The 20280-nt window shown below is 40.7% G+C and overlaps 1 protein-coding gene across 1 annotated transcript in view; it reads left to right on the forward strand.

Annotated features, from left to right (window-relative positions):
• Positions 1–20280, forward strand: part of LOC142654474 (uncharacterized) — a 1458099-nt gene that overhangs the window by 185273 nt on the left and 1252546 nt on the right.

The following is a 20280-nucleotide window of genomic DNA, read 5'->3' on the forward strand; positions in this document are numbered from 1 at the left end:
ATGGCATAATCATTTTTTTTCCCATTTCACCCCACAATTTTCTTTTCAGTTCACAGTACATTATGTGGTACATTAAATGGTGCCATGACAAACTACAGTTTCTGCCACAAAAAACAAGCCCTCATACGGCTATGTCGACAAAAAACCAAAGCCGTTATGGGTTTTGGAAGGCGAGGAGGTAAAACGAAAATGAAAAAGCTCAAATTGGTTGTGTGTGTCTCCAAGGGGTTAACATGTTTCAATAAAATATGAAGTTTTATTTATCAAGTACTGGATTCAACTATTTCTGTCTGAAGTCCGTCAGCCTCTACAAATCCTTGATGTCTGTCTGTGTGAGCTGTTCAATTTTTCTAAATAATAATTCCCTCTGTCGTCTGCACACAGCGCACCTGAGATCACCTCCCCATGATATGGGCAGGGAAAACGCAGTAAAATCTCCACCCTTCCTCCCATCTCCAGTATTATTCCTGTCCTTGTCAGACTGACCAGAGAGGTGCTGGAAGTTCTTTTGGATCTCCTGGCCTCTTTTACTAAAGTTCCCCTTTTTTACATTTGCACCCCTGGTCGAGCAGGCATATTCTCCTTCCATGTGGCAACTGTGGACTTGCAGTGTAGCTTCTGCCCAGCGTTTGTCTAATGCGGGGAGACGAAGTGGGACCGGATCGATGCTGTCACACTGCTTCCAGTCCCTGCGGCTACAATGTCCACAGCCAGCGGCACTCTAAAAAGACAATAGCGGAAAAATCATACACCGGTCCTGCATCACTTCTGGTGCCGGGACGCTCTGGAAGATGTAGACTCATCCAATATGGCTAAATCCCAAAAATGTGGAGTTTGTGAAAGTGTTTATAGTCTTCATACTTTGAGCCCTTCTGTAAAGTGTGCAGGGCGAATGTTATTAAGATGATACACCGGATTTCTTGGATGATATTAAAGGCTATGCACAGTATTGAGTTGTTGTTTTTTTAATCAGTGTGTTTTTTGTGTAAATTCTTAATTAGTCTTTATTAAAAATTATTATTACTGTTTAACATTCAGCTGCTCTATATTCTCTCTCTGTATCCAGCCCTGTTCACTGAATCCGTCAGTCCCGCGGACCTGATGGTTTCAGTGACAGCGGGTCTTGCGTGTCTGACTGTGACGATCGCCGCTCTCAGGTGTGAGGGGGTGAATTACACTATTGAGCTTATTAATTTACCATATAAATCCACACCCACCCACTCTAGATGACAGGATTATGCTAAATTACTCACATAGGTTTCCAACACCCAATGGTAATCTATACCTCAGTATGCTACCACCACCTATACTTATCTAGGCAATAGAGGCCTACGTCTCTATATTCCCTTAACACAAGTTAATCACAATGACACAGGTTGTCTACATGGAACATAAAATACTCTAAATTAACACAGGTAACGTTCTTCACCTTCGGAACATTAAGTTCGGTAAGACGACAAGGAAGAGACTTATTAACCCCTTCCCGACATTTGCCGTATGGGTACGTCATGGAAAGCCAGTGCTTCCCGCATTTTGCCGTATCCATACGACAAATGCATGGCACCGGCTCAGAAGCTGAGTCGGTGCCATCATCGCCGGATGTCAGCGGTGTACTACCGCTGACATCCGACTGTAACGGCGGGGACCGAATTTAGCTTCGACCCCCGCCATTAACCCCTTAAATGCAGCGGTCAAAAGCAATCGCTGCATTTAAGTTGTTTGCAGCTCATTGGCACCCCAGCAATGAAATTGCAGGGGTTCCGGTGGCTGCAATGGCAACCGAAGGCCTAATACTGGCCTCCCGATCTGCCTAGCATGGAAACCTTCCAGTCCCCGCCCGGAGGCAGGGCCGGAAAGATTTCCGTATCCGACGGCAAGATGGCGTCGGCAGGGGAGCTGAGCAGACATACAGGTATAGCTGACAATCACCTGTAATGGCAGGAACCGGAGCTAGCTCCAATCCCTGCCATTAACCCCTAAGGGTATGTGCACATGATATCGACAATTATGGCTGAAATGACAGAGCTGTTTTCAGGAGAAAACAGCTCCTGCATTTCAGATGTAATTGCTCGTACTCGCGTTTTCCGAGGCGTCAATTACGGCCGTAATTTGGAGCTGTTCTTCATTGAAGTCAATGAAAAATGGCTCAAATTACGTCCTAAGAAGTGTCCTGCACTTCTTTGCTGAGGCTGTCATTTTACGCGCCGTCTTTTGACAGCGACGCGTAAAATTACAGGTCGTCGGCACAGTACGTCGGCAAACCCATTGAAATGAATGGGCAGATGTTTGCCGACGTATTTGAGCCGAGTTTTCAGGCGTAATTCGAGGCGTAAAACGCCTTGTTTACGCCTGAAAATAGGTAGTGTGAACCCAGCCTTAGATGCAGCAATCGAAAGCGGGGCTGCTGACTGCTGCTATGGCAACAGCAGGTCATATCAATGGCCTCCTGCTCTGCCATTATGGAAGCTGATTAGGTCCCGCCAGGAGGTGAAGCCTAATTGGCTTGCTGTTAGTGAAAAACTGACAGATCTAATACAATGAACACCTATATAAGAAATGACACATGAACCATTAATAGCGAAAAATAGACAATATTTTGGTGAAAGACAAAATCATTAAAAATAAGTACATTGGCAGTAACATTACCCATAGAAAAAGGATCCCCACATAGGTCGGGTCCCACAGCCTCTATAGTAAAGTGCAAATAGCGCATGCAAAGACTGGTACATAAGTAATACGATCACTATGGATAGGAGCCATCCTTCTTCCGGGGGCTAATCTGCTTGCTGTCAGTGAATGACTGACTGATCTAATACATTGCACTACATAGGAAGTGCAATGTATTAGAAAAAAAATATTCAGACAGTTGGACCTTCAAGTCCCCTTGTGGGACTTGAAAAAATATGTAAAAAAAAGTGTGTAAAACATAATAAAAGGGGGGCATGTCTTGCTGAGCATGTAGAGAGCCGCACGTTGGTGAGCTCCTGCAGAGAACTCCTTAAACTATCCGATACTTTGCCTGAGGTGATCTATAATTAGCGAAACATACCTGGATTGCTGTACCTCCGCTGATTTTCACTTGCTGTGGTGAATGAGGGTTGGTGAGCTGAAACATGACCAGAAGTAAGGCACGATGTACTCAGAGACCAGTGGACCAGGATCTGCAAGATCTGCAAGATGGCGACGGGGAGGAAATGAGGGCTGTGCAGCATGTTGAGCTGGTGATGCCGGTGATGCCGGTGGTTACGATCGCGGACAGACTGGAACGTTTTGCCCGTACTGCAAATGAGCCCAGGGAAAGGTGCACTGGGGAGCAGCATATTCCTGATCCTGTCGTTCTCGATGAGACTGCAGCAGTGAGTGCTACGACCTCCAGGGCAGCTGAGAAGCAGGCTGGTGAATCAAGGAGGGAGTCGATATCTGTGCAGCAGGCAATGGATGGAGGTGAGCCTACATTAAGAGATGTTTTCCTGGCAATTAACTACTGCAATTCCACACTGTCTACCATGAATGTGAAGGTGGGTGCCATGAAGGAAGATATCGCTTTTATTAGGCACGATATGCAAAAAGTTAATGAGCGATTAGGTGAAGTGGAGGGACGGGTCACAGACCTGGAAGATAATATGTTTAAAACCATGAAAGATTCAAAAAAATCGACACAAGAAATTGTTGCCTTATTTAAGAAAACCGACGACCTAGAAAATAGGTTACGTCGTAATAATGTCAGACTGATTGGAATATCGGAAAAATCGGAAGGTCTGAACTGCACGGAATACCTGGAAAAATGGCTGCGTACTTCGTTTGAGGATGACACCTTCACACCATTATTTGCTATTGAGCGGGCTCACCGTGTGCCGACTCGCCCATTTCCACCTGGGCACCCACCGAGGCCTATACTGGCTAAGTTACTACACTATAAAGACCGGGATATTATTCTACGGAAAGCGAGGGAATGCCCGGATCTGGTTATAAATGGTGGAAAAATGTCCATATTTCCGGATTACTCAGCAGAAGTACAGCGTAAAAGAGCGAGATTTCTAGATGTCAAGAAGAAGCTGAGAAATTTTCAAGTGGCGTATTCTATGCTATACCCAGCAAAGTTGCGTGTCGCAGCTTTGGGAGGAATTCATTTTTTTGAAAATCCGCATGTGGTCATGCAATGGCTTGATGGACACGAGAGGCAACCATGTGTCAAGACGCCCTGAAATATGTTTCATATATCCTATTTTTCTGGTCATATATCCTGTATTTTGATTAATGAAATGTAAAGGAATGAATATGTGATCTAATCTGTTGTTATTTACTGGTCTCTCAGGCAGCACTGATGGGCTTTATGCCCTGCAAGTTTATTGTTATATTTTTAATGCAGGATACGTGTTTAGATAAAATGGTCATACGATCTGTACCATTTTATTGTGGTTTTGTATATTTCTTCAGTAGGAATCTCAACGCCCACTCTCTCGGTGAGAGAGGTTTACTATGTTTATATGTGGGGTTTTCTTTTGGGGGGATTTTGGGAATAAAGTCGGCACCTAGTTGGATTGTACACCGCTGTTTACAGATGACACATGTACGGCTATATATTGTGTTTTATTCTAAATATGGCGAATTCAGTCAGATTTATTAGTTGGAATATTAGGGGAATGGCTGATGCGACAAAGCGTCAGGCCATTTTTCAACTTATTAGTGAGCACCAGCCAGCGATTGTCTGTCTACAAGAGACACATATGATAAATGAAAGATTACAACAGCTAAAGAGGAGGTGGTGGGATTTAGTGGTCACTCTACATACTCAGTATATTCTAGGGGAGTAAGTTTTTTAGTACATAAACAGATTCCATTTAATTGTCTGGATATGGAGGTGGACACAGAAGGTCGATATATTTGTGTACTTTGTACCATATATTCAAAAATGTTTATAATAATATCTATATACATACCTCCTCCTTTTTGTAATAGAGTCTTATTAAAGGCCATGTCTTTTGTGGCGGATAAACCAGGGATACCTTTGCTCCTACTCGGGGATTTCAATAATATTCTTGATTCCAACTGGGACAAATGTAGAGAGGGGGACAGGAGTGAAGAGAAGGTTGGGACTCCATTTGGTACATTGGTACAAGAAATAGGATTGTTGGACATATGGAGATTACAACACCCTCGTGAACGGGAGTTTTCCTGCTGTTCATCCACGTATTCTTCTTTATCCCGTATAGATCTGGCCTTGGGGAATGAGGGTATGATGCCCTTAGTTAATCAGGTGGAGTATCTACCTAGAACGTTATCAGATCATTCTCCCATTAGGGTGACGGTTGATATTAATAACCAGAGCCCCCAACGCCCGAGAATCTGGAAGCTGAACCCTTTCTGGTTGACTTTGGTTGATGGGCAAGGTTTCATTGCCCAAAGGCTAGAGGACTATTTTCAAATTAATTGTGGCTCTTCTTCTGTTCCGTATGTATGGGATGCAATGAAGGCGTATTTGAGAGGCCTGTTTATGCAGGCAATTAGCAGGCACAAAACAGCTACTAGGGTGGAGGACGCGAGACTACATGAAGAAATGAGTAAGGCAGAAGCGGCATTTATTTTAAATCCTACTGTGGTGCAGCAAATGAGTTTGCGAAGAGCACAAGAGGCACTTAATTTACATCTGTTAGCTGTAGCGAGCAGAAAACGGCAGTTTTTTGCACAGAATACCTTTGAAGAAGGAGAAAAGGCTGGTCATATGCTAGCAATGGTAGCAAAGGCACAACAGTGTGTAACACATATCACTGCTTTAAAAACGGCGGAGGGCCATTTAGTTACAGAGAACTTGGAAGTTGTAAAAGTTTTGAGAGACTTTTATTCAGACCTATATACCTCCAAGGTGCATCCATCTACATCTGATATTTATACATTCTTAAATAAAGCAGAGCTCCCTAAGCTGTCAGGAAGCGCCAAGGCACTTCTGGATTCTCCACTCACGTTGGAGGAATTGGAAGAAGCGGTCAAACAGATGGCTAATGATAAGGTACCTGGGGCGGACGGGCTACAAGTTGAAATATATAAAAAATACTCTGAGGTGCTCTTGCCCAAATTATTAGAAGTATTTCATTATTCATTGGATTGTGGTTCTTTGCCAGCTTCTATGCAAGAGGCCATTATTGTGGTCTTGCCAAAACCCGGGAAAGATCCTCAATTAGCTGATTCTTATCGACCGATTTCATTATTAACATCTGACGTTAAGATTCTGGCAAAGGCATTAGCTCTGCGGGTGAATGGCGTTATTTCTACCATTATACACCCGGATCAGACCGGCTTTATGCCTGCTAGGTCGACAGCCATGAATTTGAGATTTTTAAATCTTCAGCTGAGGGCAGACAATGTAGGCGAAAGAGCAATTTTTTCACTGGACGCTGCCAAAGCGTTTGACAGTGTGGAATGGCAATATCTTTGGTGCACCTTGGAGGCTATGGGTTTTGGACCATCTTTTATAGCATGGATTAAGGTCCTGTATTCTTGCCCTACAGCCAGAATACAGGCAAATGGAGGATTGTCTCCCCGGTTTGCTCTTGAAAGAGGGACTAGACAGGGATGCCCATTATCGCCCCTCCTGTTTGCCGTGGCAGTAGAGCCCTTGGCAGCGTGCATACGTCTGTCTGATGATATTAAGGGCTTCTTGTATGGCTCGGTGCAAGAAAAGGTAGCGCTTTATGCAGATGATAAGCTTCTATACTTGGGGGATATGGGTGGCTCTCTGGCAGAAACAATATCCCTAATTGAGAAATTTGGGGCATTGTCTGGGTTTAAAATAAATTGGGATAAATCCCATCTGCTCCCTGTGGATTCAATGTGTTCTATACCAGGGGTGCATGGGGTACCTGTAGGATGCGTTAAATATCTTAAATATTTAGGGATCAATATCTCGACCTCCCCTTCTGAATATGTTGCTCTCAATTTGCAACCCCTTCTGGTCAAATTTAAAATGAAAATAAAGGCTTGGTGTAAATTATATCTGACAGTTGTGGGTAGGGTCAATCTTATTACGATGATCCTAATGCCACAATTATTGTATATTTTACATAACTCCCCTGTATGGATCTCATTACGCAATTTTTATTATATTAATGCACTTTTTAGGGACCTAATATGGCGGAAGGGTCGCTCAAGAATTAGATTTGAAATTCTACAGCGCGCAAAGCATGACGGCGGTCTGGCCCTACCCAACCCTTGGATATATTTTCTTGCCTCCCATTGTCAGCACTTTAAGGGGTGGGGGGGGAATTATATCAAAGGGATCCAATGGATCGATTCTACAGGCACAGTTTGGACCATCTGTTTTATTCTCAGTATTGGAGGCAGGTCACTCTATGTTGGCGGGCAGGAATACGCCCACATATACACTAATGCGTAAAGTATGGGATAAAGTCCGAGCTATTAGAGATATGGGGGTTTGCTAAATTTTTACACCTTTATGGGGGATTAAGGCACTTCCGGAATTCTTCTCTCTTGAAGGATTTGAGGGTTGGAAAGCAAGAGGCATCCTTTATGTCTCCCAGTTGCTCCAGGAGGATGTATTTAAAACTTATCAACAGATCCAAGAGGAGTTTGAATTACCTCAAAATTCCCTCTATCAATACTTACAGATAAGACATGCTTTTGATGCCCAGAAGAAGGCGGTGGATTTGGCAATACACGCAGATGGGGTGTTGTCTGTTTTACATACCGGGAGTGTTACATCGGGGGTTATTTCACATATTTATCAGTTGTTGATCAGTAAATTTTTTGATAAATACCCCCTGATGGCTTCTAAAAAATGGGAAAGAGATATGGGTCCCATCTCTGAAGAACAATGGATAGATATTATGAAAGCAGTTCCGAATACTTCTCTTAGTGAGGCTGGGTGCCTTTCTCAATTATATATTATCCATAGAGTATACAGGACTCCTAAATTTATTTTTCATATTGGGATAAGGAGTGACTCGAAATGCCCCAGATGGAGAGGAGGCTGACCATATGCATATGTTGTGGTCCTGTCCACAGTTAACCACGTACTGGATGGATGTACGGAAGGTGATTCAGGAGGCCTATGGACCTGTGTTGCAAGGGACTCCTATGGAATGCGTTTTGGGAAGTATTATGGACACCCCACCCTCTACTTTGGAGCGGTTGGCTATTGTAAGGTTGCTATATATAGCTAGAAAACTAATTGCCATACATTGGATACAAGGCGCCCCGCCGACTAGGAGTGAATTCATTGCAAAAGTGAATAAAATGTAAATGTAAAGCGCAAAACGCTTAAAAAATTTGAATCCATATGGGGACCATGGGTAGGGGTAATGGAATCTGTATTATATCATTTATTCAGGGACTCTGTATGACTGCCAGCCTTTACACGGTAAGGTTATGTATATAGATGTGGGATAAGGAGAAGGGGGGAAATAGAGAGGATTAAATATCTGCCATATATTATATCTGTTTTGTATTATACATGCCTGTACATGATTAAGCTACTTGACATTTGGAAAATGATCTGTTCCATGTACCTTGTATTTTGTGAATAATGTATTCGATATTTGGTACAATTTCTATTTCATATACTATCTAATTTGGAATTTTGTGACGGTGCCTGGGGGGTGGGTTTGGGATAGGGTTTGTTTAGTATGTTTTGTACTATATAATTTTGAAACTTCAATAAAAAAAATTATCTGATTTTAAAAAAAAATGAAACATAATAAAAATTTCAAGTAATATAATCAAACAAAATCGCCCTTTTTCCCTTATCTAGTCCTTTATTATTTAAAATAAGAAATAAACCATACATATTTGGTATCGCCGCGACCGTAACGGCCTGAGCTCTAAAAAATATTCTTATTTATTCCACGCGGTGAACAGCGTAAAAAACAATGGAAAAAACTATACCAGAATTTCTGTTTTTTGGTCACTTTTCCCTGCAAATATTGGAATAAAAATTGATAAAAAAAAGTTGCATGTATTCAAAAATGGTACCTATAAAAACTATAGCTCGTCTCGCAAAAAACAAACCCTCATACAGCTCAGTCGACTAAAAAAATTAAACCGTTATGGTTCTCACAACTTGGCGACAGAAAAAATACATTCCTTTTACAAAAGGACTATAAGACGCAGTTTTTAGCAAGAATAAATCTTGCTAAAAAGTCCCTGCGTCTTATAGTCCGCAGTCAAGGGACCCGGCATCGCCGGGCGCCATGACCGCTTCATTACTTAACCCCTTCCCGACCCATGACGTGCCGGCACATCATGGAGCTGGAGGGGGGTAATGTATGGAGCAGGCTCACGCGCTGAGCCCGCTTCATACACTGCAGGTGTCAGCTTCTGACACGCTGCTCTAACGGCCAGGAACAGCAATTTTGCTGTTCCTGGCAGTTTAAAGGGGTTGTGCCATATAACACATGTAACCTCTATCCACAGGATGGGGGACACATATGTGATCGATAAGGAGAACGGGAACCGAAAGTTACCAAGAGCGCTGAATGAGAAGCTTTGACTTCCGCGTTCTGTGTCCGGCTGTTTCATAGAGATCAATGGGATTCTTCTGCGCATGCGCGAACTGCACTCCATTGATCTCTTTGGAGCTGCGGAACAGATAAGCCGGACACAGAACCCGGAAGTCCAGGCTTCTCATGTAGTGCTCTGGGTGACTTTCGTCACAGGGGAGTTCTCCTTATCGCTGGGGGTCCCAGCGGTCGGACCCCCAGAGATGTCACATTTAGCCCCTGTCGTAGAAATCCATCGCTCAAAATATATTAGACTGAAATTTATACGAGTCCAAACAGACTCTCAAGGCCAGACCCCATTAGTCAGTATCCTAATTAGGATATTTCACCGATATATATCGAGAGAGGAGAAGAAAACACACAGACATGCTGATATGTTCAAAAATACTCCTCTGAAGGATTTATTATCAAACTCAAACTGTTAAACTGAAATTCAGAAGGGGTGTAGGCTTGAGGTTAACCAATCAGAGACAATGTGACAATATTTGTTATTCAGTCAAAAGCATACAATAAAATACATCCCAGATACATCATTATAATTCTTCACACATTAGGTTTGCAGGTGTCTTATCTCTCTTGGACAGAATATTCTCGTGGAGATGGGGGAGACCTTCCTTCACGCATACTTGCCACCCTCCCTTCTTACTCCCTGTCCATTCTCTACCAACTTCGCATGGGAACCAAGGTCAAAGATAAAACATACGAAATCAACATTACTTGTATTAAAGGAACAATGACTTTTCTATTCACTACAATAAAACCAAGATGGGAACTCCAGACAAGATGGCTGCTGCACGAAACTAAATCATTTAAACATTTTAATCACTTTCACATAATACATATCTTAGTAATTCGGCATCCTGCTTGATAATTCACAATGTAATTTCATACAGAGAATATAAGCAGATAAACCATCCTTCACACCCCTATCCTGTGGATAGGGCATACATGTGTTTTATGGCAAACCCCTTTAACTAGTTAAATGCCGCGATCAATAGCGAACACGGCGTTTATAGGGGTTTTTCTAGGAAGGACATTTATGACATATCCTTTGGATATCCTCAGAAAAAGCATGGTTGAACAGCAGCACACGTCTCCCAAATTTCAATCAATATGTTCTTTTATTGGTCAAACATCTAGTAAAAAATGTCAACGTTTCGACCCGTGACAAGTGGAGGGTCTTTCTCAGGCGCCTATAAAAATCTCCATCTATTACAATATACAATTATTTAACTCGCACGGTGAGTTTAAAAATGTAAAACATCAAAATAGTTTTTTGGTCACATTAGCGCTAAAAAATTAAATAAATAAAAAAGTGATCAAAAAAATCGTATGTACCAAAAAATGGTGGCAATAAAACTACTGCACGTCCCACAAAAAATAAGCCCTCACACCGCTCAATGGATGAAAAAAATATTTAAAAAATTTTGCTCTCAGAATGTGGTGAAACTGTGTTTTTTTATGAAATTATTTTTTTCCTATTTTCTGTTGTCTAAAATCTGGGTGCGTCTTATGGTCAGGTGCGTCTTATAGTTCAAAAAATACGGTAATTTTATTGTGCAAAAAGTTGTAAAACATAAAAAAGTGCTATACATGTGGTATTGCTGGAATCGGACTGACCCGCAGAATAAAGTTAACATGTAGTTTATAACGCATGGTGAAAGCTGTATAAAAAAAACTATGCCAGAATTGCAGTTTTTTGGTCACCTTGCCTCCTAAAAAATAGGATAAAAAGTGATCAAAAAGTCGCATGTACCCCAAAATGGTACCAATAAAAACTATAGCTCGTCTCGCAAGAAAACAGCTCCCATACCACTAAGTTTATGTAAAAAATAAAATAAGTTACGGCTCCAATAAGTCAGGAAAGAAAAATATGCGGTGTTGTAGGCCCGAGGGGAACATTTCTTCCTTTTCAAGAGGCGAATTATCGAAGCCCTAAAATTAGGGAACCAGGTAGGGGAGGGCCCAAACATATCTGCTACTGGTGCCCGTATTATAGCAGGACAACACTTCCCAGCAAAATTCCCCAAACTGCAAAGGTGAGAAGTGTGGACCAAAAGGGAGATAAGAAAGGACATTTATCAGTGTGACACCGGCCTGTGCAGAAAGGATTGCTTCACAGCGTAACACACAGCTAGGGATTATTTTCCTGTTTTTTTTAATAACCTAATTATTATACCACCTGACTATGCTCCTGATGTACTCTGCCCAGTTCACTTATGCCCCCACATTATAAACGGAAACACCAGCAATACTCAAACAAAACTACTACCAAGCTAATCCACGCTCCAAAAGCCAAATGACGCTCCCTCCCCTCTGAACTCTACAGCGTGCCCAAACAGCAGTTTACTTCCACATATATGGCATCGCCATACCTGGGAGAACCCTTTTAACAATTTTTGGAGTGTGTGTCTCTAGTGGCACATGACATATTTGCCACTGAAACAGCACATCTAGGGAAAAAATGTCATTTTTACTTTGAACCATCCGCAGCGCAATCATTTATGGAAAAGTCCTGTATTGTGAAAATGCTCACTACACCTCTTAATAAATGACTTCAGGGGTGCAGTTTCCAAAATGGGGTCACTTCTCAGGAGTTTCTTTTATTATTTCACAACAGAGCTCTGCAATTTTGAAACAATACTTTGGAAAACGCCAAATTAGGCCTACATTTTACATCGTACTCTTTCACTCCTGAGCCCTGTCAAATGTCCAGGCAAAATATTAGGGCCACATGTAGGGTGTTTCTAAAACCGGGAAACACAGCATAATAATTAGAGAGCTGTTTTGTTATGGCGGCACAGGCTGGGCACCACATATCGGCATATCTATGGAAAAATCCCATTTTCACACTGCAACATAGTGTGCACACTAATTTCTGCAAAACACCTGTGGGGTTAACATGCTCACTACACCCCCTAGGGGTATAGTTTCCAAAATGTGGTCACTTCTGGGGGGTTTCCACTGTTTTGGTCCCACAAGGGGCTTTGCAAATGCGACATAGCGCCCAGAAACCAATTCAGCAAAATCTGCAATCCAAATGCCGCTCCTTCCCTTCTGAGCCTCGCTGTGTGCCCAAACAGTTCATGACCACATATGGGGTATTGCTGTACTCTGGATATAATGCTTTACAAATATTGGGGTTCTTTTATTCCTTTATTTGTTGAGAAAATTAAAAATTTTGAGCTAAAGCTACGTCTTATTGAAGGAAAAGGATTGTTTTTATGAAAAACCTGTGGGGTTGAAATGCTCACTACACCCCTAGATTAATTCCTCAAGGGGTGTAGTTTCCTAAATGGAGTCACTTTTTGGGCGTTTTCATTGTTCTTTCCCCATCAGCGGCTTTGCAAACCATTCCTTCTAAATATAGTCTCCAAAAGCCAAATGGCGCTCTTTCCTTTCTAAGCCCTGCCGTGTGTCCAAATAGCTGTTTGACCACATGTGGGGTATTGTTTTACTCGGGAGAAATTGCTTTACAAATTTTGCTGTCCTTTTTCCCCTTTAGTCCTTGTGGAAATGAAAAAAAATTTGCTAAACCTACATTTTCTTCGAAAATTTTAGATTTTACGGCCTACTTCCAATCATTTCTGCAATAAAGCTGTGGGGTCAAAATGCTCACTATACCCCTAGATAATGTCTTTGAGGTGTGTAGTTTCCCAACTGGGGTCACTTTTCGGGGATTTCCACTGTTTGGCACCGCAAGACCTCTTCACACCTGACATGATGCCTAAAATATATTCTAATAGAAAGAAGGCCTCAAAATCCACTAGGTGCTCCTTTGCTTCTGAGGCTGGTGCTTTAGTCCATAAGCACACTAGGGCCACATGTGGGATATTTCCTAAATCTGCAGAACCTGGCCAATAAATATTGAGTTGCATTTCTCTGGTAAAACTTTCTGTGTTACAAAAACAATGGATTAAAAATGAATTCTTGCAAAAAATAAAAACAAATGAAATTTGTAAATTTCACCTCTACATTGCTTTAATTCCTGTGAAACGTCTAAAGGGTTAAAAAACTTTCTAAATGCTGTTTTGAATACTTTGAGGGGTGAAGTTTTTAAAATGGGGTAGCTTATTGGGGGTTTCTAATATATAAGGCCCTAAAAGCCAATTCACACTGAACTGGCACTTGCAAAAATAGCCTTTTGAAATTTTCTTGAAAATGCGAGAAATTGCTTGTAAAGTTCTAAGCCTTGTAACGTCCTAGAAAATAAAAGGATGTTCAAAAAACAATGCAAACATAAAGTAGACATATGGGGGATTTTAATTAGCAACAATTTTGTGTGGTATAACTGCCTGTCTTACAAGCAGACACATATAAATTTAGAAAAATGCTAATTTTTGCAATTTTTCATGAAATTTTGGTGTTTTTTTTACAATTAAATACTGAATGTATCGAGCAAATTTGTCCAATGTGTCACGAGAAAACAATCTCAGAATCGCTTGGATAGGTAAAAACATTCCAAAGTTATTATCACATAAACAGAAACATGTCAGATTTGAAAAATGAGGCTCTGTCAGGAAGGTCAAAAGTGGCCAAAGAGGGAAGGGGTTAATATTTCAAATTTAATACACAATAGTGCAGCGCAATACAAAAAGTAGTTGTCATATTAAAAGATATAAAACTATACAATAAATATCACATAAGAAAGTGATCAGTAGAGAACATAAACATACTTGAATTCCTGTACACACACATCTTTTTATACAATAAAAATCACATAAGACAGTGATCAGTAGTGAACATGCACATACTTGTATTCCTGTACTGACATTTAACTATACAATTAATATCACATAAGACATTGATTAGTAGAGAACATGTACATACTTGTATTCCTGTACTCACATCTTACCATGCAATAAATATCACAATATCTCTACTGATCACTGACTTATGTGATATTTATTGTATAGTTAGATTTGAGTACATACAGTTACAATGCATTCAGTTTATGAAATAAAAGGGATAAAAGAAACAGACCAGAACCTTACTGACGTACAGCAGTGATATCCTGGCTGTGGGGACAGCTGAAAATATGGGCAGCGCTCCAACCGAGATCTGGATCCCCAACGACTGACACTGTCACTCTCTTCTCCTGCCATTTTAAACCCACTTTTTCCCTCCAGTCCACTGGCTGGTGATGTCACTGAGAGGAGGCTGTTCATATGATAATGAATCATTACATCGTTATATTTCTATTGGGAAACACAAAAATGGTCATGTGTTTTTGCAGGAATCCCCATGAAATATAATATTACCTGCATTTACCTGTGCAGACATTTACCAACCAGGGCGTATCAAACACCACTGTAATAGGCCAATATTTTTAGCCAATAGACAATTCCAGGTAGTTCCTCTGGGTGTATGGATGTGAATTTGACATATATGTGATGGCTATTTTGCCTGATCATAACTACCTATGTGGGTCACTCCAAATATCAATTATGATGGGGTTTGCCTTGATGGATCATATTTCCTTTAAACTTAGGCCACTGTAACATGTTTCACCAGGTCCGCATGGCAGACACACAACAGGTATCCATTTGCATAACTTTTGATCATGGTCAGGATGTGTGGGTAATTACTCCCAACCCTGGGTGAGAATGTTATCTGATGCTAGATACAGGCACCAGTGACAAAATTCTTAATCAACACTTATGGCATCTTGGTGAGGAAAGGGCCAATTAGACATTTGCCTGACAGGGGACATCCTTTGATGGTCAAAGATTGCATTTCTTAAGTAAAACAGATGGATCTTCTGTGTCAGAAGGGGTTATGAACTGACCACTGAATAACATACTTTTGATGATATTACCTATAACACCATACATATATATATATATATATATATACACACCGCGTTCCAAATTATTATGCAAATGTTATTTTTTGCTGATTTTCCTAAATTGTCGATGCAAATGACAGTAAGTATAATCTTCAAGCCATCAACCGTTGGAGTATAATGCGAATTTTATTGAACAAATCTCCTAATGATTTTTTTTAGAAGTAAAAAAACTCAAAATGCACAATTTCAAATTATTATGCACAACAGAGATCAAAATATTTTAAAGGTTGTAAAGAGAACTAAAATGGTAATTTGTTGAATTTGCAACAACAGGAGGTCATATTTACAGAAATCAAAAGCTCTTTCAATAAAAAAAAACTTAACAGGCCAAGTTACATGTTAATATAGGACCCCTTCTTTGATATCACTTTCACAATACTTGCATCCATTGAATTTGTGAGTATTTCGACAGTTTCTGCTTGAATATCTTTGCAGGATGTCAGAATAGCCTCCCAGAGCTTCTGTTTTGATGTGAACTGCCTCCCACCCTCATAGATATTTTGCTTGAGGATGCTCCAAAGGTTCTCAATAGGGTTGAGTTCAGGGGAACATGGGGGCCACACCATGAGTTTCTCTCCTTTTATGCCCATAGCAGCCAATGACACAGAGGTATTCTTTGCAGCATGAGATGGTGTATTGTCATGCATGAAGATAATTTTGCTACGGAAGGCACGGTTCTTTTTTTTGTACCACGGAAGAAAGTGGTCAGTCATAAACTCTACGTACTTTGCAGAGGTCATTTTCACACTGTCAGGGACCCTAAAGGGGCCTACCAGCTCTCGCCCCATGATTCCAGCCCAAAACATGACTCCGCCAACTCCTTGCTGACGTCACAGCCTTGTTGGGACATGGTGGCCATTCACTACTCCATCCATCTGGACCATCCAGGGTTGCACGGCACTCATCAGTAAACAACACAGTTTGAAAATTAGTCTTCATGTATTTCTGAGCCCACTGCAACCGTTTCTGCTGTGAGCATTGTTTAGGGGTGGCCAAATAATAGCTTTATGCACACTTGCAAACATCTGGAGGATCCTACACCTTGAGGTTCGCGGGACTCCAGAGGCACCAGCGGCATCAAATACCTGTTTGCTGCTTTGCAATGGCATTTTAGCAGCTGCTCTCCTAATCCTATTAATTTGTCTGTCAGAAACCTACCTCATTATGCCTTTATCTGAACAAACCCGTCTGTGCTCTGAATCAGCCACAAATGTTTTCACAGTACGATGATCACGGTTAAGTTTTCTTCAAATATCCAATGTTTTCATACCTTGTCCAAGGTATTGCACTATTTCACGCTTTTTGGCAGCAGAGAGATCCTTTTTCTTTCCCATATTGCTTGAAACCTGTGGCCTGCTTAATAATGGGGAACGTCCTTCTTAAGTAGTTTTCCTTTGATTGGGCACACCTGGCAAACTAATTACCACAGGTGTCTGAGATTGATTACAATGATCCAAAGAGCCCTAAGACACAATACCATCCATGAGCTTAATTGAAAAACTAATAATTAAATGTTTATGACACTTAAATCCAATGTGCATAATAATTTGGAACACGGTGTATATATATATATATATATATATATATATATATATATATATATATATATGTATATAGCACACACACAAGAAAATGGTGACAACATGCTGTGAACACCAATACCAGCTAAACCACTAAATATGCATTGCTGCTGAATCTGGAAGAAAAAAAACAACAATACAGCATCATAGGTGATCCTGCATCACCATGAGGGCGTAACATATAACCTAAAAAAGAAGATGCCAGTAGACTGGAAGTATAAGAAATTGAAAAAATACTTTATTGAAGATAACATGTAGACATATTATGATAAAAAACGAATCCATAAACAGACAGGTTAAAAGGACATACAAGCCATGCAGCTCATGAAATAAATAGATTGTATAAGTATGAATGAATGAAAAATGCCTGGTTGTACAAACTATCACTGTAAACATTAGCACGTTAAGTTCTGCCCACAACAGTTTGAAGCAGCATTGAATGGACAAATGCCATATGAAGTAGTTAAGATAACAGATATGTATGAAGATGGCAGAAAATAAACATTGCTAATAAGTGAAACAGTATAAGAACAAATTGCGATAGTTAAACATACCCATGGTAAGTGCAGGACTAGATGCACAGCAAGATGTCCACCCCAACGCGCGTTTCGGCGCTAATGCCTTCGTCTGGGGGTAGTGCTGGACAATGCACATGCCACTTTAAATAGGGGGAACCAGCCAATAATAATAAAGTATCCGAAATGAGGGATCCCGGAAATGAAAGGTGTACATACCTCACTGTATAATTACAGGTCGCTGCCTCGAGGTGAAGCAAGATGGCCGCGCCACCGGAAACGCCGCTCATGAGGGGCCGGAACCGGACACGCGTCACCGCGTCAGCAGACACGGTTACGTGAGTCCGAGATCCGACACGTCGCAAACGACGGAACGGAGGCCCGTCACTCGTCTACCAATCACAGGAGCGACACAGCGGGGAAGGGGTAACCCAGGATACAGCAAAGGGATATATTGGCTGGTATGTGAAACATAGAATAGTATTTATTAATTTGGCCGGAATCATCAAAACACATACTTGATATAGTAACATGAATTTGTGAACAATTGTGAACGAAGATGTGTATGTGCATAGCATAAAAGAAGGTTACGTAGAACACATTAAAATCCCGCAACAAGAAACTACGTGAATATGCATGCCGTAATGACATGTAGAAGACAAAAAGTGTATTTAATATGATGAAAAAGAAACGTATAAGTGCAAAATCTGTATAAGAGTGACAAACAGCTCTACCGACGGAAAAGAAGCCATCATATAGGGCCATATAAATATGGTGATGAAAAATAAAAGAATATATATATATATATATATGTAAATATATAAAGTTTTTGGTGAAAAAAATAAATAAATAAATAAATATGAAATAATAATTAATTGAAATGAATAAAATAAAATAAAAATAAAGTGAAGTGTTTGTGCAGGTAAATATATGATCATGAAAAAAATGTGTATGAATAAAATACAGTAAAATACAATATATCAATATTTATTATGTTGAGAAACATCCAAAATTAAAATGGTTACAATAATGTAATTGATGGACACAATAAAAGGCCAAGCGAATGATGATTCAAGGTAAACACCCCAAGAAAAGTGGACAAGCAGGAAATCCGGATATAATGAGAGAACTCAAATTAAAGATCTAATCTGTAGAATACAAATAAAAAATGTTAAAATCACAGAAACACAAAAAATATATATATATGAATCACACTAATAAAAGAATCCAACACCACTAAAATTACTGGCAATCAGAGAAATGATGAGAACCCCGTGGTCTCATTGAGACCCTTGGGGTGTAAGGTTTGGAGCCTCCAAATCCACTTACACTCCCTCTGTAGTAAACGTTTTTTGAGATCACCTCCACGCATATCAAGATTGATATGGTCAATGCCCCTCACCTTTAACATTCTAGAGTTGCAAGCATGGTGGAGGCGGAAGTGTCTGGGGATTGTTTTAAGTTGTTAAACGTCATCTGCGTTTTTCGCATTTTCGATATCCCTAACATGCTCTCTAACTCGCAAACGCAACTCACGGGTGGTCATGCCTATATCATGCCCATCATAGCTATGTACCATGGCATCACGCAGATTGGGAGCTCTGCGCGGCGCCATGGCAGGGTAGTGTGGAAGTACCCTCTGCAAAATAGAGTCGGTCATCAAAATAGGCCAAAATTTATTCAAAATGTTACGCATCTCAACCCAACGTGAGTTGAAAGTGGTAATGAATCTCACCTTTGATTGTTTACGGTCCTTTGGAGTGACCTGAAGTAGTTGTTGTCGACTCACTTCTGATGCTCGATGACGGGCTTTACGTATACAACGTTGACTGTAACCTCTCTGAGTGAACCTGTCTCCCAATTCATCAAAACGAGACTTGAGGTCATCTTCACTAGAGCAAATCTTCTTAACGCGTAAAAATTGGCCTACTGGGATCGCATCAATGGTATGTCGAGGGTGTGAGGAAGTGGCATGCAATAGCGAATTGGTCGATGTCTCCTTACGGTAAAGGTCCGTCTGCAAGAGACCATCAGTATCTTTTTTAATCAGAATATCCAAGAAATCAATATTTGAATGGCTTCATTTATAAGTAAGTTTGATGTTAAGAGAATTGCTATTCAAAGCATTAATAAACAAAGAAAGATCATCTGGAGTACCCTGCCAGATCATGAAGATGTCATCAATGAACCGTGCCCAGAACAGGACACGGCTCATCGATGGCCCATGATCTGACAGAAAAAGGTCCCACTCCCACAGCCCCAGGAACAAATTGGCGTACGAGGGTGCGCAAGCTGCCCCCATAGCCGTGCCCTGGAGCTGTAGGAAAAATGAACCATTAAAAGTAAAAAAATTGTGATTAAGAGTGAAATCAAGGAGAGACAAGATGAGCTGAGAAGTTTCCTTCTCAATATCGCTCATCAATAAAAAGTGAGGGCGTAACATACCCAGCCGGGTGGAAATAAGGCAACATCATAACCAAAAGAAAAATGGTGCATATAGACCCAGTTTAAAGTGGGTACATATCATGAATCTTCAGTAATGTACAAACAACACGTATGATAGTATACATATAAACACACAATGAAATTAATGTGTGTACATCCAAAAGTATTAGTCAAAGGAATTAAAAAACTCAAATGGTTAGCTGAGAAAATAAATTAATTTAGCAGCTCGATGACCCCAGGATGGTGAATCGCCACTAATTGATATAAGCAGCTACATGGCATGGAAGTAAAAAAAATAATCAGTCCTATAGATGCAAAACCATAGGCCCAATATAGCAATGCGGCCAAGGGCAATTATGTGACTTGTTGTATCAGGAACC

The sequence above is a fragment of the Rhinoderma darwinii genome, chromosome 1 (assembly GCF_050947455.1).
Source record: "Rhinoderma darwinii isolate aRhiDar2 chromosome 1, aRhiDar2.hap1, whole genome shotgun sequence".
Lineage (NCBI taxonomy): Eukaryota > Metazoa > Chordata > Amphibia > Anura > Rhinodermatidae > Rhinoderma > Rhinoderma darwinii.